The following is a 23,066-nucleotide window of genomic DNA, read 5'->3' on the forward strand; positions in this document are numbered from 1 at the left end:
ACTTCAGACTCTTGTGATCTGTGTAAACATCGCATTTCTGTCCATACAGATAGTGCCTCCATGTCTTCAGTGCGTGAACCACTGCTGCTAACTCTAGATCATGGATTGGGTAATTCTTCTCATGAACCTTCAACTGTCGGGACGAGTAAGCCACAACTCTTCCCTCTTGCATCAACACACATCCCAAACCTGTGTAGCAAGCATCACAATACACCGAGAAGGGCTTGTGCACCTCAGGCAAGACTAGGACAGGCGCTGAGTCAACTTTTCTTTCAGCGCTTCAAAGGCCTCTTGACATTTCTGGGTCCATTTGAACTCAACTTTGTTGCCTAGCAACGCTGTCATTGGCTTCGCAATCTTCGAAAACCCTTCAATGAATCGCCGATAATATCCGGCCATTCCAATGAAACTCTTGATTCCTCTAGCATCTGTTGGCGCTTTCCAGTTCAGAATGTCTGCCACTTTATTCGGATCCACAGCCAATCCTTCTTTGTTGATTATATGACCCAAGAACAGGACCTCGCTGATCCAGAACTCACACTTGCTCAACTTTGCGTACAACTGGTGCTCTCGCAATCTCTGCAACACCATCCTCAAATGATCTGCATGCTCTTCTTCGCTTTGAGAATAAACCAGAATATCATCAATGAATACCACCACAAACTTATCAAGATAATCCATGAATACACTGTTCATCAAGTTCATAAAGAATGCTGGCGCATTGGTCAAACCAAAAGACATCACTGTGAACTCGTACAAACCATACTTGGAAATGAATGCCGTCTTCGGAATGTCCGAAGGTCGGATCCTGAGCTGATGATAACCTGACCTCAGATCAATCTTGGAGAACACACTGGCTCCTCTCAACTGGTCGAACAGATCTTCTATTCTGGGCAAAGGATACTTGTTCTTGATCGTGACTTCATTCAAAGCTCGATAATCGATACACATCCTTTTGGTGCCATCTTTCTTTTCTACGAACAAGACAGGGGCGGCCCAAGGCGAGGTGCTTGGCCGAATGTAACCTTTCTCTGACAGCTCATCAATTTGCTTCTTAAGCTCATCCAACTCTGGTCCAGATATTCTGTAAGCTCTCTTAAAGATAGGGGCGGTTCCAGGAAGAAGCTCTATAGCAAACTCAACTTTCCGCTCTGGTGGCATACCCGGTAAGTCCTTTGGAAACACATCTGGGAATTCAGACACAACCTTGATACTCTCAATTGGGTCTGCTTCACTGCTATCGACAGCCATCTGATAACAACTTCCTTTCTTTGGCTCAGGCGGGACTAACTCGGTCACCACTTCCTCTCCTAGTGGGGACACCAACTTGATTGTCCTTTTATCACAACTGATAACTGCCTGATACTTATCTAGCCAATTCATCCCTAGGATGACATCTATTCCCTGAGTACCCATTACTATAAGGTTGGCGGGAAACGCTATCCCCCTTATTTCCACACTTATATTCAAACAAATGCTATCGGCTCGAATTCTACCACCGGCTGAGTCAATTTGAATGGGGGTTGACATGGTAGTAATTGGAAGATTATGTGCTTCTACCCATGATGCAGTAATGAAAGAATGCGTTGCTCCAGTATCAAATAACACTTCTGCAATATGGGAGTCGACTGGGAACATACCTACTATCATGCCGGGGGTCTCCTGAACTGCTTCAGCTTCCAAGTGGTTCAGCCTTCCATGATTATAACGCGGCTGAGGGCGATTGCCTGATCCAGGCTGAGGCACATTCTGCTTCGCTGGGGCATTGGGGCCTGACTGCTGCTGGGCTGCCTTCTTCGGACATTGCATCACCCAGTGGCCTTGCTCTCCACAATGGAAACATGCTCTGTTTCCAACCTGAGCTGGTGCTGCCTGACTGTTCTGCTGGTTTGCTGGGGCAGGAAGACGAGGTGCTTGCTGATTCTGCTTCTGAAACTGACCTCCTGACTGATTGCTCTGACGGTTCTGGTACTGATTCTGAGGGTACTGCCTTTGAAACTGCTGATGCTGCTGAGGTGGACGCTGGTTCTGCCTGAACTGCTGGGGTTGATTGCCTGAGAAACGAGGACGGCTGCTGCTTCCAGGTTGGGGTCCACTGATCTTGCGCTTACGATCTTCCATTTCCTTGTGCTTTCTCTCCGTCATGATCGCTCTATCAATCAGGTGCTGGAATGTCGGGAAAGTGTGATTCATCAGCTGATACTGCAGAGGGTCAACCAAGCCTCTCAGGAAACGGTACTGTCGCTTGGCGTCGGTGTTGACATCTTCAGGAGCATAGCGAGACAATTGCAGAAACTTGTCCCGGTACTCACTGACAGATGATGACCCTTGCTTAAGGGCCAGGAACTCCTCCTTCTTCACTGTCATCAGACCTGCAGGCACGTGGTACTGACGAAAGCTACTCCTGAATTCTTCCCAGGTGATGGTGTCGGGGTTGGCATGGGTGGCAAGGTAAGACTCCCACCATGACTGGGCTGCTCCTCTCAACAGACGGGGGCCATACAGAACTTTCTCCCTGTCATCGCACTGAGCGGTATGCAACTCCCGCTCCACAGTGCGCAGCCAATCTTCAGCATCCATAGGGTCAGAAGAATGAGCGAACGTTGGTGGATGACCTCTCATGAATTCAGCACGCTTGTCTCTGGGCATCTGAGGCATCTGAGGCTGAGGTGGTGCTTGTTGCTGCTGCTGCTGCTGCTGCTGAATGGCGGCCAAAGTCTGACCGATGGCCTGAACTGCCTGAGTCTGCATCATAAACATCTGCTCAATCGACATCGGGGGCGGGGGTGGCAGCTGCTGCTGCTGGGGCGCCTCATCTTGCTGACCGGCTCGCTCCTGCTGAGCACGCCTTCCTCCTCTACGCCTGTTCTCTGACATCTGCAGAATGCGACCACACATCAGAACTGATCTGGCAAATCTTGCAGCATAAGAAAAGAGAATAGAATTCTTCAACAGCACTGAACAGATGAGCATCTTCACTGATCTCCAACACAGACCACACAGCTTCTCAGATAGAAAGGAAAGTGGAGTAAAAGGTTTCCCAACTATATAACTAACTTTATTAACATAATAGGTAAACCAAAATGCAGGGGATACCCACACTCTGGTGACAATCATTACAAAGATCCAAACCAAACATAGTTCATCATGACAAACATAAATGCACAGGATATAGCAAACTACCCTGTCTAACTAAGACTGAGACTAACGCTAAGACTGAAGCTTCTATGTATATATATTTCGTATTAATTACAAGATCCAACTCTGACGATCTATGGTTCTAGAGTTATCTTGGTCTTGCAGTCGGGATTGCCATAAGACTGGTGTCCACGCTGAGGTGAGCGGTACGGGTGCTGAGTCCCAACGGGAGCGGGGGAACCACCATCCAAATAACGACGTTCCGCGCGCTCAGCCCGCAACAGGGCGATCTCAGCACGAGCCCTACTCAGCTCATCTAATGCATGGTCCAGCTCCGTGTTTAGCACGGCGGCTAGGTTGACTGTGCTGCTCAACCTAGGATTGCCCTCACCGACAGGTGAGACAATCACGCCTCCTGTGCTGCCAGATGGACGGCGGGGGTAATACTTCAGGTCAAGACCGTCAGCTGCCCCACCGAAAACCGAGCAGTAGTGCGAAAGCGCACGCCGTGCAGCATCTTGCATGGCTGCCTCAGCTGAGTCCCGTTCAGAGATAGAATAGTGCTCTAAGCAGGCCTCTGCACCCTGGAGACTGTCCTCCGAGCAGCGCACCAAGCAAGTCGCCTCCCAGCGGTCCGGGTAGACCCCGCGACTATGCTGGTAGACCACACAGCGATACTCGACGGACCAAGTATGCCGGTCAAATGCCCGACGTAGCAGGGTGTCGAGCGCATCGTGGAAGTGACACCCGCGAGCAGCGTCGCGAGTGATGGGTCGAGCAACCCATCCTTCCGGCTCAGGGTTAGCAGAGAAGTCGGTGTCGTGGCTTGAGCTGTCGTCGCCATCTCCGTCGTCTGGGTCTCCTCCAGCAGCTACTCCAGAAGCTGGGGCACCCAGTGGTGGTGCAGGGGGCGGCTCCAGAGGAAGCACAGGGGAGCAGCTCCTCACAGACTCTATCTCCTGGTGGAGCGAGAAAGAAGAGCTCTGCTGCTCCTGTCGTCGACGCTCCTGCTCCTCACGCAGGCGGTGGTGTAGTCTCTCCAAGTGGCTGGACTGTCCGGCCACGGGACGGCGAAGCGGACGCTCAGCAAGGCGGGAGGGTAAGAAGGGGATGACTGACTTTCGTGCAGTGTGTCTAAGTCGAGCCATCTACAAAAGACATCGCAAGCAAAAGGGTAAGAACAGAATTAATATGACCAGCAAGTAATAAGTAAATGAAGGATCAGAATGAAACACAATTTTTTTAGCAAGGTATAATATATAGTAGAACATAGGTTTGGTCGGTATGACCAACTTTTGAAGGGATATCAAAGTCAAGGAAGAGACAGAGGTCTATAGTCCTTAGAACGACCATTCTACTCTAGGTTAGCGGTCCTACAGTCAGCACGGCTTTGATACCACTTATGTCACACCCGGTTTTAAAAGGCAAACCGAATGCGAACCATGTACGTGCCAGGATCAGTTATTCACGTACACAGCAGTTACATAATATGGACATCATCACACAGTGCTCAAAATAGTATTAAAAGGGAATAATAGTAGATTACATCATACGTCTGAGACGTCCATATAGTTCTTACAATAAATCAAAGTGCGGAAAAGAAACGTAGATAACTGCGGCCTTCACAGGCAGCCGACTGGGGGTTGCCGCTAACCCACACCTAGAACTCGTCGTAATCTTGGAACTCCTGGAAGTCTCCTTCCACAGCTTCATCTTCGCCTGAGCAGTGGTTGCAATGCTGACAACCTGGGGGGGTTTGGTGTGTAGAGCAAGGGTGAGTACACATCAACATACTCAGCAAGTATCCTGTTTGGCTGTAGTGGACTAGCTTTATGTGGGGATAAGTCAAGCAGTTGCTTTTAGTTGGTCAGATTATTATTTACTAGTAGAAAGCCAAGTTTTAGCATTAACCCAAGTTATTAACCCGATGTACCCTTTCCAAACGGAAAGAATACCACTTACCAGCACCATAGTCATAACCAAAACCATCAATCTCATTGCCACCTGTAAACCAAAAGGTCTCTTTTCAAGTACCACTAATCACTGGAGCTCCCTTGGCCGCTCATAACCGCGAGCACGGCTGATATATCAGTTTCATAACACTCTGCAGAGGTTGTGCACTTTACCCACAAGCCGTGATTCCCTCTTGCCTCGGGCCGATCAAACCCTTAAACACTACCAAGGTGAATAGGCAGGGTTTCACTACGTAGCCTTTACAAAGATTCCCCGGGGCTGTAGCCACCCGTTAGGTTTCCTAAATGCACCGCACTCCTCCCCAAGGGGCGAACCCAAACTTGGCAGAGCGAGCCGCATACACCGAGCCCCATTGACGGCACGACGGCTAAGTGAACTACATCCCGGATCCTCTAATTATTCAGCTAAGGGCACCCCATTCCACCCTCATGGTTGCACTGTTTTCCCGGGCGGTCATCCATAGAACAGGTCCTTACGGAGAGGCACTCGAGAAACCGCTCGAGTCCCCTTAAATGCCACAAGTATAATCATAAATAAGAACGGGAAAACAGCGTATCATAGATAACCACATCATGTTCATTGATTAAAGTTGAGCAATAGCATAAAGCTAAACAATAATAATCCAACCCAAATAGGTAAACAAGGACATGGATAACAAAAGCTAGTCAATCCTTAGGTATAAAGGTGTAAAGCGGGGGGTGAATTAAATAGTGAATAGGACAGAGATAGGTCAAAGGACACTTGCCTCCACCAAACGACTGCTGCTCAGGGGCTTCTCCTGCGAATTCCTCGGGCTCTTCGACCGGATCGTTCTCTATGCGAGCGCAAACATACATACATCCATCCACATATTTAATACAAAAGAACAGTACACCATACAAGGGAACAAATAAAGTGAGTATGCATCAAGTATGACATTCGATATCGCAGTTGTTATGGTTAGAAAGAAACGGGAAAGGGTCTCGCAGGGGGTTAAAGTTTATGCACTAATGATTAGTTAAATTATGCACTCTAGTTTCAATAGGTTCCTAACAAAAGAATTCTGTTATATGCACTAGTGGGAATCTGATCATTTTAAGTTGATCAACATTGCACGAGATAAACAATTAACTACATGAATCAATTAGTATAACGGAATTTTAAATTAAACTTCCTATTTCAATGGCATTAATAATGATTAACCTACCTAAAATAAAATAGCTATGATCACAGAAAGTAAATAAAATAAAATAAAAAAAACAGAGGGGGGGGGGGCGGTTGAACCGGCCCTAGGGGCGGTTGAACCGGCCGGGGCAGGGCGCGCAGGGGCGGCCGAGCCGGCCGAGCGGCCAGGGGGGGCGCGGCCAGGGCGCGGCCAGGCGGGCGGCCGGGCGGGCGGGACGAGCCGGGCGGGCGGCCGGGCGGCCAGGGCGCGGCCAAGGCGGCGAGCGGCGAGGGGAAGGGGAGGGGGGATGGGGGAGGGAGGAGAGAGGGAGGAGGGGGGCTCACCGGCGAGGGGCGGCCGACGGCGGGGGGGGGGGGGGGGGCGGCCGGCAGGGGGCGGCGGCCGAGCAGGGGGCGGCGGCGGCTTAGGGCAGGGGCGGGTAGGGGCGGCGCTAGGGGAGAGAGAGGGAAAATGAGAGAGAGGGAGAGGGATTGGGGGAGTTTTGGGGAAAAATAAAGGGAGGGGGGCGGCATGGGCCAATTGGGCCCAAGGGGGGGCGCCAGGGGCGGCTGGGCCGGCCGGGGTCGGCCCACGGCGCGTGAGAGAGAGATAGAAGAGAGAGAAAGAGAGAGAAAAAGAAATAAAAGATCTTCTTCTTATTTTCGAAATCCGATCTTTCTACATGAATGCATTTGCACTTTCAAAGCAATCAAAAGAAATGCAAGGTTCGGCATGGTGCATCAAACAACATAAAGTACTTAGGGTTTTTCTTACACGGGAAATCCAAACCGAATCCCGCTAGAACTTTGGAAAAGGTCAAGGTTTAGCGAGGGGAAAAAGAAAAAGAAAAGGTAACGCCCGAATTTTGGCGAGTAAAGAAAAGAAAAAAAATTCAACTGCAAAATTCGGGGCGTTACATGAATGCACAATACAAAAACCCAACATGATGCACAGATCATTTTAAGTATTATTATACTTGCTTTTAATTGTGGTGTTCACATAGAGGCAACACAAATAGAGGAATTCATCTAAATTTTCATTAATTACACTTTTGGGTGTTACAATCATTTTAGCCATCGTCCAGCCTAGTCACCAGACAGTCCAGTGAAGCCTAGACTGACCCAAGTTTGGCCAGACTTAGCCAAACTCATTTACTCCAATTTGTCTCGACTTGAAGAGTTTCCTGTCACTTAGATGAAAGTCCAGATAGAAAGAGAGACCTTCTAATTAACTAGTGCCAAGCGAGATGGTGTGACAGGGTCACGCCACGCCAGGGCTGCTAGCCTTTCGTCCAAGATTGCTAGCACAATAACATTAATCATGCCACATACTTCTCCTATTTTCGTTACCATATTTTGTTACCAAAAACGAGAACGGAAGCGATATAGCTGGAAACCGAAATGGAAGTTATTCGCATGCTGTCTTCCACACTACCATATAGTTAGAGTACAATGCTTTTGTGTCAGGCCTAATGCAATAGCCACAGCCACAACATGAAGTTGGCAAGAAGCCCAATAGCTTGATGACTGTGGGATATACGATTACAAGGAAACAAATTAAAACGAACGGGTATGCAACGAAAACGAACGGTAAACGGAAATTTTGCCAAAATATGCAATATAGTATTATTACTTAACAAACTAAAATATTAGAAGTTTAGGACACCATAAATCAAAACTTCACAAGTTTAAAAGTCGGCACAAGCACAAAAGTTTTTTAAAGATCAATAGCTTGCAAAAAGACAATACATTTTCTATCAACATTCATCGATTCATCAATCATTAACCCCTCTATGGTTGTACATAACAGGATATCATGGTAACATCAAAGATTATATACAAGCATGCCCTAATTCATTAGGCCATCACAAGCATCATAGTTTATAGGCTTCAGTTTTAAACGAATCATAGTTCATAGGCAAAAACAAAGGATAGTAGAATTATCCACCACAAGTTGCACAAAATAATCCTATAAAGTTCAAACCACAACAGAATTATCCATTAAAGCTACTTCATACCATTATAGTACCCAGTAAACAAGAATAGAAAATCACAGATTAAGCAAGCATACCATAGAGGATAGGGCTAAGGCGGTACTTCCATTTCTGCATATCTCGTTTACGCAACTAAAATGGGAAAACAGGAATATCTTGATAAAAATCGGGATTTCGGAAAAACGGACGGAAAACACCAAACTGTTTCTATTTTTGTTCATGTTCCTACAATATACCATCACGTTACCATTTTTCTCGGAAATACGAAAACGGTTCAGGTCAAAACGGGATATGGTACCAGAAGACCGACTCGAACAAAGATGGCAAGGCGAAGTTTTTAGAGCCATCTTGAGACCTCATGTACATCTTTAGGGGATTGGACTCTTATGGATCCAAGAGTATGTAGAAGCTTATAGAGAGAAAAGTGTTCATCGTGGAACTAGGAACCCCAAAGTACTTGCAGTGGTCCAAAGTGCCAATTACTTTTGAGCAATCTGATCACTTAGATTATGTACCACACTCAGGCGCTACACACTCATCCTAGGTCTAATGGTGGGCGATGCAAGGTTGCGTCAAGTCCTCATCAATGGTGGCAATAGTTTGAACATTCTTTTCGCCAAGACTTTCAAAAAGATGAAACTCCATGAGTTAGGACTGAGGCAAGTCTGGCACCCTTCTATGCCATTATTCTAGGAAGATTCATAGTCCCTTTTAAACAGATCAAATTACCTATAATTTTTTATACTGAAGATAACTTCTACACTATGTACCTTCATTTCGTGGTGGCAAACATTGACATGACATGCCATGCTATTATCGAAAGACTAGGACTCATCAAATTCATGATAATGCCCACACTATACTTATCTTGGTCTCAAACTGTCGGGTCTTAAAGGAGTCATCACTTTGAAAGGCAACTTGAAGCAATCCTATACTTGTGATAAGGAGCGTTACAACCTTGTGGAGCCTAGATAATGGAATTAGAGTGAGACAACTTCAAGAGGAACTCAAACAAGGACAGAGAGAAGAAATGAGAGATGATGATCATGAGCCCCCACAAAGAAAAACTTTGCCAATAACTCTACAAACCAAGTTCAAGCTCAACAAGCTAGTCCAATTAGACCTAGTAACTCCTCTAAGCTCTCCAACATGCCCCAAGGATGCATAAAAGAAAAATGAACTTAACCATTTTCTATAATTTATTTTGGTGCTTGACGACCATCACAAAACTTATGGACTAACTAGTTTGTCTAGTTGATTGATTCATAGATGCAAAAGTCCATTCATTCCAAATAAGAGAACTTTTTTAAAGTCTTTAATGTGCCTCGGACCGTCCGGGCCCTTTCGACGGACCGTCCGTGATGCCTCAAAGCACCTGAGACAGGAACTATGTTGAAAATCACACTTCTACTACAGACTGTCCGAAGGAGAGAAGAGCACCATCCAGGACCAAGATCGGACCGTCTGGCCTCAGGCGCGGACTGTCCGCCCATTGAAAACCACAGAAACCCTAAAGTGATGGGTTCTGTAAAATTCATTTTTAGCGTCCTCGTTAATCATCTGAGGTGCACGGCCGGACCGTCCGTGACTGCTTTATTTAATATCTGATGACGTATTTAATGCACTTATAGCTGTTACTGTTGATCGTTGTGATTTTAGTCATTGATGTGCAGGGGCATACCGTCCGGACCAGGAGCGCGGACCATCTGCGATTGGTGGAAAGTGAGCAACGGCTAGAAAGGGGTTGGCGGCTATAAATACAACCCCAACCACCTCTATTCAGATCATCCAAGCATCCCATTCATTCTCATTTAATACAAGAGCAAGTACTTCATCAGAAGACACATTTAAAGCTTCCAAACTCCTCCAAGTTCCATAATTGTGACTAGTGATCGTTAGTGATTAGTGCCTTGGAAAGTCTAGTGAGAGTGTGATCTTTTGATTTTCTTGTTGCTCTTGTTGCTTGGCTTTCTTGATCGTGCTTTATTCATCTCCTTCTAAACTCAAGTGACTTGTATTGCGATTTGATTCTTCCTCTCTGAAAGGGAATTAGGCTTACACCTTTTTCCTAATTGATTTTGGTGGTTGAATTGCCCAACACAAATAATTGGACTAACTAATTTGCTCTAGTCTATAAGTTCTACAGGTGCCAATGGTTCACAATAAGCCAATAAAAATACCAAGAAAAGAGTTCAAACAAGAGAGCAAGGGACAACCGAAGTGCTCCCTGGTCTGGCGCACCGGACTGTCCGGTGTACCAGGGGACTCCAAGCTGAACTCCTCACCTTCGGGAATTCTCAAAGGCGCTACGCTATAATTTACCGGACTGTCCGGTGCCCCAAGGGAGAGCAACTCTGAACTCGCCAGCTTCAGGAATCCGCTCCGCTATAATTCACCGGACTGTCCGGTGTGATAGCGGAGCAACAGCTACTTCGCGGGCAACGGTCGACTGCAACGCATTAAATGCGCGCCTACGCGCGCAGAGAAGCAGAGCACGCGTGGGTGGCACACCGGACAGCCAGGCGGGCCCACAAGACAGAGCTCCAACGGTCGAACCCCAACAGTCTGCTGACGTGGCTGGCGCACCGGACAGTGTCCGGTGGCGCACCAGACTGTCCGGTGCGCCATGCGACTGCAGCCTTCCAACGGCCACTTTGTGGTGGTTGGGGCTATAAATACCCCAACCACCCCACATTCAATGGTATCCAAGTTTTCCACCTTCTAACTACTTACAAGAGCGCCAACATTCAATACAAGACACACCAAAGAGATCAAATCCTCTCCCAACTCCACACAAAGTTTTAGTGATTAGAGAGAGTGATTTGTCGTGTTCATTTGAGCTCTTGCACTTGGATTGCTTCTTTCTCTCATTCTTTCTTGCGATCATCTCATTTGTAATCGAGGCAAGAGACACCAATTGTGTGGTGGTCCTTGTGGGAACTTTGTGTTCCGATTGATTGAGAAGAGAAGCTCACTCGGTCTAAGTGACCGTTTGAGAGAGGGAAAAGGGTTGAAAGAGACCCGGTCTTTGTGACCACCTCAACGGGGAGTAGGTTTGCAAGAACCAAACCTCGATAAAACAAATCATCGTGTCTCGCTCTTTATTCGCTCACGATTTGTTTTGCGCCCTCTCTCTCGGACTCGATTCTATTTCTAACGCTAACCCAGCTTGTAGTTGTGATTAAGTTTGTAAATTTCAGATTCGCCCTATTCACCCCATCTCTAGGCGACTTTCAATTGGTATCGGAGCCCGGTGCTTCATTAGAGCTTAACCGCTCGAAGTGATGTCGGGAGATCACGCCAAGAAGGAGATCGTGACCGATGAGAAGCCCACTACAAGCCACGAGAAGGCTCCATCAGGAGAGTCCTACAACAAAGGGAAGGGGAAGGAAAAGGAATCCCCTTCACACAAGTCGCGTCGAAGCGGTGACAAGAAGAAGAAGATGAGGAAGGTGGTCTACTATGAGACCGACTCCTCGTCGCCATCCACCTCCGGCTCCGACACGCCGTCCGTAACTTCTAAGCGCCATGAGCGCAAGAAGTTTAGTAAGATCCCCCTACGCTATCCTCGCATTCCTAAACATACGCCTTTACTTTCCGTCCCATTACGCAAACCACCAACGTTTGATGGTGAAGATTATGCTAGGTGGAGTGATTTGATGCGATATCACCTAACCTCACTCCACAAAAGTATATGGGATGTTATTGAGTTTGGTGTACAGGTACCATCCGTAGGGGATGAAGATTATGATGAGGACGAAGTGGCCTAAATCCAACACTTCAAATCCCAAGCCACAACTATACTCCTCGCCTCTCTAAGTCGAGAGGAGTATAACAAGGTGCAAGGATTGAAAAGTGCTAAGGAGATTTGGGACACACTAAAAACGGCGCACGAAGGAGATGAAATCACCAAGATCACCAAGCGGGAGACGATCGAGGGGGAGCTCGGTCGCTTCCGGCTTCGCCAAGGGGAGGAGCCACAAGAAATGTACAACCGGCTCAAGACCTTGGTGAACTAAGTGCGCAACCTCAGGAGTAAGAAATGGGATGACCATGAGATGGTTAAGGTTAGTCTTAGATCACTTGTTTTCCTTAACCCTACTCAAGTTCAATTAATTCGTGGTAATCCTAGATATACACTAATGACTACCGAGGAAGTAATAGGGAATTTTGTAAGCTTTGAGCTAATGATCAAAGGCTCAAAGAAAATCAACGAGCTTGATGGCCCCTCCACGTCCGAAGCACAACCGGTCACATTCAAGGCGACAGAGGAAAAGAAGGAGGAATCTACATCAAGTAGAATACCCATCGACGCCTCCAAGCTTGGCAACGAGGAGATGACGCTCATCATCAAGAGCTTCCGCCAAATCCTCAAGCAAAGGAGGGGGAAGGATTACAAGCCCCGCTCCAAGAAAGTGTGCTACAAATGTGGTAAGCCCAGTCATTTCATTGCTAAATGTCCATTATCTAGTGACAGTGACAGGGGCGACGACAAGAAGGGGAGAAGAAAGGAGAAGAAGAGATACTACAAGAAGAAGGGCGGCGATGCCCATATTTGCCGAGAGTGGGACTCCGACGAGAGCTCCACCGACTCCAAATCCGACGAGGATGCCGCAAACATCGTCTTCACCAAAGGTCTCCTCTTCTCCAACGTCGGCCACAAGTGCCTCATGGCAAAAGACGGCAAAAGAAAGAAGGTAAAATCAAAGTCCTCCACTAAATATGAAACCTCTAGTGATGAGGATAATGCTAGTGATGAGGAGGATAATTTGCACACCCTTTTTGCCAACCTTAACATGCAACAAAAAGAAAAGTTGAATGAATTAATTAGTGCTATTCATGAAAAGGATGATCTCTTGGACTCTCAAGAGGACTTCTTAATTAAAGAAAATAAGAAGCATGTTAAGGTGAAAAATGCTTATGCTCTAGAAGTAGAAAAATGTGAAAATTTGTCTAGTGAGCTAAGCACTTGCCATGATACTATTACCAACCTTAGAAATGAAAATGCTAATTTAATTGCTAAGGTTGATTCAAATGCTTGTGATGTTTCAATTCCCAATCTTAGAGATGATAACATTGATTTGCTTGCTAAGATTGAAGAATTAAACATTTCTCTTGCTAGCCTTAGGAAGGATAATGAAAAATTGATTGCTAAGGCTAAAGATCTTGATGTTTGCAATGTTACTATTTCTAACCTTAGAAGTGAAAATGCTATATTACATGCTAAGGTTGTTGAATTAAAATCTTGCAAACCCTCTACATCTACCGTTGAGCATACTTCCATTTGTACTAGATGTAGAGACATTAACATTGATGTTATTCATGATCATATGGCTTTAATTAAGAAACAAAATGATCACATAGCTCAACTTAATGCTAAAATCAATGAGCATGACTTAGAAAATGAAAAGTTTAAATTTGCTAGAAGCATGCTCTATAGTGGGAGACGCCCTGGCATCAAGGATGGCATTGGCTTCCAAAAGGGAGACAATGTCAAACTTAGTGCCCCTCCTAAAAGATTATCTAACTTTGTTAAGGGCAAGGCTCCCATGCCTCAGGATAATGAGGGTTACATTTTGTACACTGCCGGTTATCCCGAGAGCAAAATTAGGAGAATTCACTCTAGGAAGTCTCACTCTGGCCCTAATCATGCTTTTATGTATAAGGGTGAGACATCTAGCTCTAGGCAATCAACCCGTGCTAAATTGCCTAAGAAGAAAACTCCTAGTGCATCAAATGATCATGACATTTCATTTAAAACTTTTGATGCATCTTATGTTTTGACTAACAAATCCGGCAAAGTAGTTGCCAAGTTTGTTGGGGGCAAACACAAGGGATCAAAAACTTGTGTTTGGGTACCCAAAGTTCTTGTATCTAATGCCAAAGGACCCAAAACAGTTTGGGTACCTAAAATAAAGAACTAAACTTGTTTTGTAGGTTTATGCATCCGGGGGCTCAAGCTGGATCATCGATAGCGGGTGCACAAACCATTTGACAGGGGAGAAGAAGATGTTCTCCTCCTATGAGAAAAACCAAGATCCCCAACGAACTATCACATTTGGGGATGGAAATCAAGGTTTGGTCAAAGGATTGGGTAAAATAGCTATATCACCTGACCATTCAATTTCCAAAGTTTTTCTTGTAGATTCTTTAGACTACAATTTGCTTTCTGTTTCGCAATTATGTCAAATGGGCTACAACTGTCTTTTTACTGATGTAGGTGTCACTGTCTTTAGAAGAAGTGATGATTCAATAGCATTTAAGGGAGTGTTAGAGGGTCAGCTATACTTGGTAGATTTTAATAGAGCTGAACTCGACACTTGCTTAATTGCTAAGACTAACATGGGTTGGCTCTGGCACCGCCGACTAGCCCATGTTGGGATGAAGAATCTTCATAAGCTTCTAAAGAGAGAACACATTTTAGGATTAACAAATGTTCATTTTGAGAAAGACAAGGTTTGTAGCGCATGTCAGGCAGGGAAGCAAGTTGGTGTTCATCATCCACATAAGAACATCATGACGACTAACAGGTCACTGGAGCTCCTACACATGGACCTATTCGGCCCGATTGCTTACATAAGCATCGGCGGGAGTAAGTACTGTCTAGTTATTGTGGATGATTATTCTTGCTTCACTTGGGTATTCTTTTTGTAGGAAAAATCTCATACCCAAGAGACCTTAAAGGGATTCTTGAGACGGGCCAAAATGAGTTTGGCTTAAGGATCAAAAAGATTAGAAGCGACAACGGAACAGAGTTCAAGAACTCTCAAATTGAAGGCTTTCTTGAGGAGGAGGGCATCAAGCATGAATTCTCTTCTCCCTACACCCACAACAAAATGGTGTAGTAGAGAGGAAGAATAGAACTCTATTGGACATGGCAAGAACCATGCTTGATGAGTACAAGACTTCGGATCGGTTTTGGGCCGAGGCGGTCAACACCGCCTGCTACGCCATCAACCGGTTATATCTACACCGAATCCTCAAGAAGACATCATACGAACTCCTAACCGGTAAAAAGCCCAATATTTCATATTTTAGAGTCTTTGGTAGCAAATGCTTTATTCTTGTTAAAAGAGGTAGAAAATCTAAATTTGCTCCTAAGACTGTAGAAGGCTTTTTACTAGGATATGACTCAAACACAAGGGCATATAGAGTCTTTAACAAGTCCTCAAGACTCGTTGAAGTTTCTTGTGACATTGTGTTTGATGAGACTAACGGCTCTCAAGTAGAGCAAGTTGATCTTGATGAGATAGGTGATGAAAAGGCTCCGTGCATCGCGCTAAGGAACATGTCCATTGGGGATGTGTGTCCTAAAAAATCCGAAGAGCCTCCAAATGCACAAGATCAACCATCCTCCTCCACGCAAGCATCTCCACCAACTCAAAATGAGGATGAGGCTCAAGTTGATGAAGGAGAAGATCAAAGAGATGAGCCACCTCAAGATGATGGCAATGATCAAGGGGGAGATGCAAATGATCAAGACAAGGAGGATGAAGAACCAAGACCGCCAGACCCAAGAGTCCACCAAGCAATCCAACGAGATCACCCCGTCGACACCATCCTCGACGACATTCATAAGGGGGTAACCACTAGGACTCGTGTTGCACATTTCTGTGAGCATTACTCTTTTGTTTCCTCTATTGAGCCACACAGGGTAGAGGAAGCACTACAAGATTCGGATTGGGTGGTGGCGATGCAAGAGGAGCTCAACAACTTCACTAGGAACAAGGTATGGCATTTGGTTCCACGTCCTAACCAAAATGTTGTAGGAACCAAGTGGGTCTTTCGCAACAAGCAAGACGAGCATGGTGTGGTGACAAGGAACAAAGCCCGACTTGTGGCCAAGGGATACTCCCAAGTCGAAGGTTTGGATTTTGGTGAAACCTATGCCCCCGTAGCTAGACTTGAGTCAATTCGTATATTATTAGCCTATGCTACTTACCATGGCTTCAAGCTTTACCAAATGGACGTGAAGAGTGCCTTCCTCAATGGACCGATCAAGGAAGAGGTCTATGTTGAGCAACCTCTCGGCTTTGAAGATAGTGAGTATCCTAACCATGTTTACAAACTCTCTAAGGCACTTTATGGGCTCAAGCAAGCCCCAAGAGCATGGTATGAATGCCTAAGAGATTTTCTTATCACTAATTGAGAGCACCTAGAGGGGGGGTGAATAGGTGATCCTGTAACACTTAAAACTTAGGCCACAAAAACTTGGTTAAGTGTTAGCACAATAACCGCCAAGTGGCTAGAGAGGAATCTTCAACAAAACACAATAACCAACAAGATCAATCACAGAGATGGCACGGTGGTTATCCCGTGGTTCGGCCAAGACCAACGCTTGCCTACTCCACGTTGTGGCGTCCCAACGGACGAGGGTTGCAATCAACCCCTCTCAAGCGGTCCAAAGACCCACTTGAATACCACGGTGTTTTGCTTGCTTTTTCTCAATCCCGTTTGCGAGGAATCTCCACAACTTGGAGCCTCTCGCCCTTACACTTGAAATTCACAAAGAACACGGAGCAAGGGAGGGATTAGCAACGCACACAAGACACAAGAATCAGAGTGTCAATACGCACACAAGTCGCAACAAGAGCTCGCAACACAACTCAATGAGTTCACAACTCCACTAGAGCTCTATATGCTATCACAATGAAACGAATGCGCAAAATCGATGTCTTGGTGCTTAGGAATGTTGTAGGAATGCTTGTTGTTGTCCTCCATGCGCCTAGGGGTCCCTTTTATAGCCCCAAGGCAACTAGGAGCCGTTGAGAGCAATCTTGGAAGGTTAATCTTGCCTTCTGTCGACTGGCGCACCGGACAGTCCGGTGCCCAATTTCTTTCCATAACTGGCGCAGTCGACCGTTGGCAGCCAGAGAGCCGTTGGCGCACCGGACATGTCCGGTGCACACCGGACAGTCCGGTGCCTTCTTCTAGCCGTTGGCTCGGCCACGTGTCCCGCGCAGATTGCGTGGCCGACCGTTGGCTCACCGGACAGTCCGGTGTACACCGGACAGTCCGGTGAATTATAGCTGTACACCGCCGTCGAAGTCCCGAGAGAAGCCACTTTGCCCAAGCCCGCCTGGCGCACCGGACACTGTCCGGTGCACCACCGGACAGTCCGGTGCACCCAGACTGGGCAGACTTTGGCTGCTCGAGCCATCTCTTCTCCAACTCGATTTTTTCTGTTTCCAGCACTTAGACACAATACATTAGTCCATAAAACAATGTACTAAGTCTGAGAAACATACCTTTATCCTTGATTTGTACTTTGTCCACCATCTTACAATTAGGCACCTGTGTTGGGCACTAAATCACCAAAATACTTAGAAATGGCCCAAGGGCACATTTCCCTTTCAATCTCCCCCTTTTTGGTGATTTATGCCAACACAACATAAAGCAAGTAGAACAAATACAAAATCAATTCAAATAAGAACTCAAATGGTTTTGATTCAAATTTGACATATATGGATCACTCTATGCCACCACTTGGTTTGTTTTTGCAAATCAAACTCAAATTCCTATCTCTAAGTCAAATCCACTTGTAGGGACACAAAGAGAGGTTTTCCAAAGAAGTTTGATCAAGGATTTCAAAACTCCCCCTTTTTCCCATAATCAACACTTCTCCCCACAAGAGGCCAACTTTTGACATAAGAGACAATAAAAGAGTTTTGACAAACCAAAAGCTCTAATCTACTATTTTCAAAATTTCTCAAGTGGTAGCTGATCCATCTATTGCTTTGGCCTTTATTTTCTCCCCCTTTGGCATCAAGCACCAAAATGGGATCAATCTTGGCCCTTTTAACCCCATTGCCTCACCAAAATCTTCAAATGAGAACACAAAGGCAATAAGAGTATAAAGATGAACTTGGAAAAGTTACTCTTTTCATTGGAGTGCAGTGGAAGTCTTGCATGGTCCAAGTCCACCTTTTCCCTTTCAATCCTCCTTTGAGGCTAAAACAATCAAACTTAAGTACATGGTTAGTCTCAAAGGGTCAAGTTGTAGCACAGCTCCCCCTAAATATGTGCATCACTTGCAAAACGGACTTGTGAGGTCCAGGGAGTGTTTGTACAACTTGAGCACCACAATAAGCAACAATATGCAGAATGAACATGATCAAAGGCATAAACACATGTATGCTATAATTCAATCCAAGTTCCGCGAATCTAAGATATTGAGCTCACTACGCAACCTGCAAAAGGTCTTCTCATCTAGAGGCTTGGTAAAGATATCGGCTAGCTGGTTCTCGGTGCTAACATGAAACACTTCGATATCCCCCTTTTGCTGGTGGTCTCTCAAAAAGTGATGCCGGATGTCAATGTGCTTTGTGCGGCTGTGCTCAACAAGATTTTCCGCTATTCGGATAGCACTCTCATTATCACATAGGAGTGGGACTTTGCTCAGATTGTAGCCAAAGTCCCGAAGGGTTTGCCTCATCCAAAGTAGTTGCGCGCAACACTGTCCTGCGGCAACGTACTCGGCCTCAGCGGTGGATAGGGCAATGGAAGTTTGTTTCTTAGAGTTCCACAACACCAGGGACCTTCCTAAGAATTGGCACGTCCCTGATGTACTCTTCCTATCGACCTTACATCCAACATAGTCGGAATCTGAGTACCCAATCAAGTCAAAGTTAGACCCCTTTGGATACCAGATCCCGAAGCAAGGCGTAGCGACTAAATATCTAAGAATTCGCTTCACAGCCACTAAGTGACACTCCTTAGGATCGGATTGAAATCTAGCACACATGCATACGCTAAGCATAATATCCGGTCTACTAGCACACAAATAAAGCAAAGAACCTATCATGGACCGGTATGCTTTTTGATCAACGGACTTACCTCCTTTGTTGAGGTCGGTGTGTCCGTCAGTTCCCATCGGCGTCTTTGCGGGCTTGGTGTCCTTCATCCCAAACCGCTTTAACAAATCTTGTGTGTAATTTGTTTGGGAGATGAAGGTGCCATCCTTGAGTTGCTTCACTTGGAACCCAAGGAAGTAGTTCAACTCGCCCATCATCGACATCTCGAATTTCTGCGTCATAACCCTGCTAAACTCTTCACAAGACTTTTGATTAGTAGAACCAAATATTATGTCATCGACATAAATTTGGCACACAAACAGATCACCATCGCACGTCTTAGTGAAAAGAGTTGGATCGGCTTTCCCAACCTTGAAAGCATTAGCAATTAAAAAGTCTCTAAGGCATTCATACCATGCTCTTGGGGCTTGCTTAAGTCCATAGAGCGCCTTAGAGAGCTTACACACGTGGTCGGGGTACCGTTCATCCTCGAAGCCGGGGGGTTGCTCCACGTACACCTCCTCCTTGATCGGCCCATTGAGGAAAGCGCTCTTCACATCCATTTGGTACAACCTGAAAGAATGGTGAGCGGCATATGCTAGCAAGATACGAATTGATTCTAGCCTAGCCACAGGAGCAAAAGTCTCCTCAAAGTCCAAACCTGCGACTTGGGCATAACCTTTTGCCACAAGTCGAGCCTTGTTCCTCGTCACCACCCCGTGCTCGTCCTGTTTGTTGCGGAACACCCACTTGGTTCCCACAACATTTTGCTTGGGGCGAGGCACCAGTGTCCAAACTTCATTGCGCTTGAAATTGTTGAGTTCCTCCTGCATGGCCAACACCCAGTCCGGATCTAGCAAGGCCTCTTCTACCCTGAAAGGCTCAATAGAAGAGACAAAGGAGTAATGCTCACAAAAATTAACTAATCTCGAGCGAGTAGTTACTCCCTTGCTAATATCACCCAATATTTGGTCGACGGGATGATCCCTTTGGATCGTCGCTCGAACTTGGGTTGGAGGTGCCTGAGGTGCTTCTTCCTCTTCAACTTGAACATCCTGTGCTCCCCCTTGATCATGCGCCTCCACTTGAGGTACCTGTTCGTCATCTTGGGTTGGGGGATGCACCATAGTTGAGGAAGACGGTTGATCTTGCTCCAATTGTTCCTGAGGCCGTACATCTCCAATCGCCATGGTGCGTATCGCGACCGTTGGAACGTCTTCTTCATCTACATCATCAAGATCAACAACTTGCTCTCTTGGAGAGCCATTAGTCTCATCAAATACAACGTCGCTAGAGACTTCAACCAAACCCGATGATTTGTTGAAGACCCTATACGCTTTTGTATTTGAATCATAACCTAATAAAAACCCTTCTACAGCTTTGGGAGCAAATTTGGAATTCCTACCCTTCTTCACTAGAATGTAGCATTTACTCCCAAATACACGAAAGTATGATACATTGGGTTTGTTACCAGTTAGCAGTTCGTATGAGGTCTTCTTGAGGAGGCGGTGAAGATAGACCCTGTTGATGGCGTGGCAAGCCGTGTTCACGGCTTCCGACCAAAAACACTCGGGGGTCTTGAACTCTCCAAGCATAGTCCTCGCCATATCAATGAGCGTCCTGTTCTTCCTCTCTACCACACCATTTTGCTGAGGTGTGTAGGGAGCGGAGAACTCGTGCTTGATCCCCTCCTCCTCAACGAACTCCTCCACTTGAAGATTCTTGAATTCGGACCCGTTGTCGCTCCTTATCTTCTTCACTTTGAGCTCAAACTCATTTTGAGCTCTCCTTAGGAAGCGCTTGAGGGTCCCTTGGGTTTCAGACTTATCCTGCAAAAAGAACACCCAAGTGAAGCGGGAAAAGTCATCAACAATAACTAGACCATACTTACTTCCTCCTATGCTCAGATAGGCGACAGGTCCGAAGAGGTCCATATGCAGCAGCTCCAGAGGTCTTGACGTGGTCATCACATTCTTGCTGTGATGTACTCCTCCCACTTGTTTACCTGCTTGACAAGCTGCACAAGGTCTATCTTTTTCGAAATGAACATTGGTTAGACCTATCACGTGTTCTCCCTTTAGAAGCTTGTGGAGGTTCTTCATCCCCACATGTGCTAAGCGACGATGCCACAACCAGCCCATGCAAGTCTTAGCCATTAAGCATGCATCTAGACCGGCCTCTTCTTTTGCAAAATCAACTAAGTAAAGTTTGCCGTCTAGTACACCCTTAAAAGCTAGTGAACCATCACATCTTCTAAAGACAGACACATCTACATTTGTAAATAAACAATTATATCCCATATTACATAATTGACTGACAGATAGTAAATTATATCCAAGAGACTCAACTAAAAACACATTAGAGATAGAGTGCTCATTAGATATTGCAATCTTGCCTAAACCTTTCACCTTGCCTTGGTTCCCATCACCGAATATGATTGAATCTTGGGAATCCTTATTCTTGACGTAGGAAGTGAACATCTTCTTCTCCCCCGTCATATGGTTTGTGCATCCGCTGTCGATAATCCAGCTTGAGCCCCCGGATGCATAAACCTGCAAGGCAAATTTAGGCTTGGGTCTTAGGTACCCAACTCTTGTTGGGTCCTACAAGGTTAGTCACAATTTCCTTAGGGACCCAAATGCAAGTTTTATCACCCTTGCATTTTGCCCCTAATTTCCTAGCCACTATCTTCCTATCCTTTCTACAAATAGCAAAGGAAGCATTTAAAGCATGATAAATTGTAGAGGGACCATTCACAACTTTTCTAGGAACATGATGAATATTTTTCCTAGGCATATCTCTACAATGCATATAGGAAGAACTGGAAGCATACATAGCATAAGAATCATAGGCATGTGAATCAAAAGCATTACAACTCCTATGAGACTGTCTTCTATCATTGTACATAAAAGCATGATTCTTTTTAGTACTACTTGTCATAGGGACCTTCCCTTTCTCCTTGGCGGTGATGGGAGCCTTATGGCTTGTTAAGTTCTTGGCTTCCCTCTTGAAGCCAAGCCCATCCTTAATGGAGGGGTGTCTACCAATCGTGTAGGCATCCCTAGCAAATTTTAGTTTATCAAAATCACTTTTGCTAGCCTTAAGTTGGGCATTAAGACTAGCCATTTCATCATTTAATTTTGCAATAGAAGCTATGTGTTCACTACAAGCATCAATATCAAAATCTTTACATCTATTGCAAATAGCAACATTTTCTACACAAGTTGTTGATTTACTAGCTATTTTCAACTTAGCATTCAAATCATCATTAATGCTCCTTAAGCTAGAAATTGTCTCATGGCACGAAGATAATTCACATGAAAGCATTTCATTTCTTTTGACTTCTAAAGCATGAGATTTTTGTGCTTCTATAAATTTGTCATGTTCTTCATACAATAAATCTTCTTGTTTTTCTAGAAGCCTATTCTTATCATTCAAGGCATCAGTTAATTCATTAATTTTATCTACCTTGGTTCTATCTAGGCCCTTAAATAGACATGAATAATCTATTTCATCCTCATCACTAGATTCATCCTCACTTGAAGAAGCATAAGTAGAGTCTCGAGTACATACCTTCTTCTCCCTTGCCATGAGGCATGTGTGACGCTCATTGGGGAAGAGGGATGACTTGTTGAAGGCAGTGGCGGCGAGTCCTTCATTGTCGGAGTCGGACGAGGAGCAATCCGAATCCCACTCCTTGCCAAGATGTGCCTCACCCTTTGCCTTCTTATAATTCTTCTTCTTCTCTCTCTTGTTCCCTTGGTCCTGATCACTATCATTGTCGGGACAGTTAGCAATAAAATGACCAAGCTTACCGCATTTGAAGCATGAGCGCTTCCCCTTGGCTTTGGTCTTGCTTGGCTGTCCCTTGCGACCCTTAAGCGCCGTCTTGAATCTTTTGATGATGAGGGCCATCTCTTCATCATTAAGTCCGGCCGCCTCAATTTGTGCCACCTTGCTAGGTAGCACCTCCTTGCTTCTTGTTGCCTTGAGAGCAAGGGGTTGCGGCTCGTTGATCGGACCA

The sequence above is a fragment of the Zea mays genome, chromosome 5, assembly GCF_902167145.1.
Source record: "Zea mays cultivar B73 chromosome 5, Zm-B73-REFERENCE-NAM-5.0, whole genome shotgun sequence".
NCBI lineage: Eukaryota > Viridiplantae > Streptophyta > Magnoliopsida > Poales > Poaceae > Zea > Zea mays.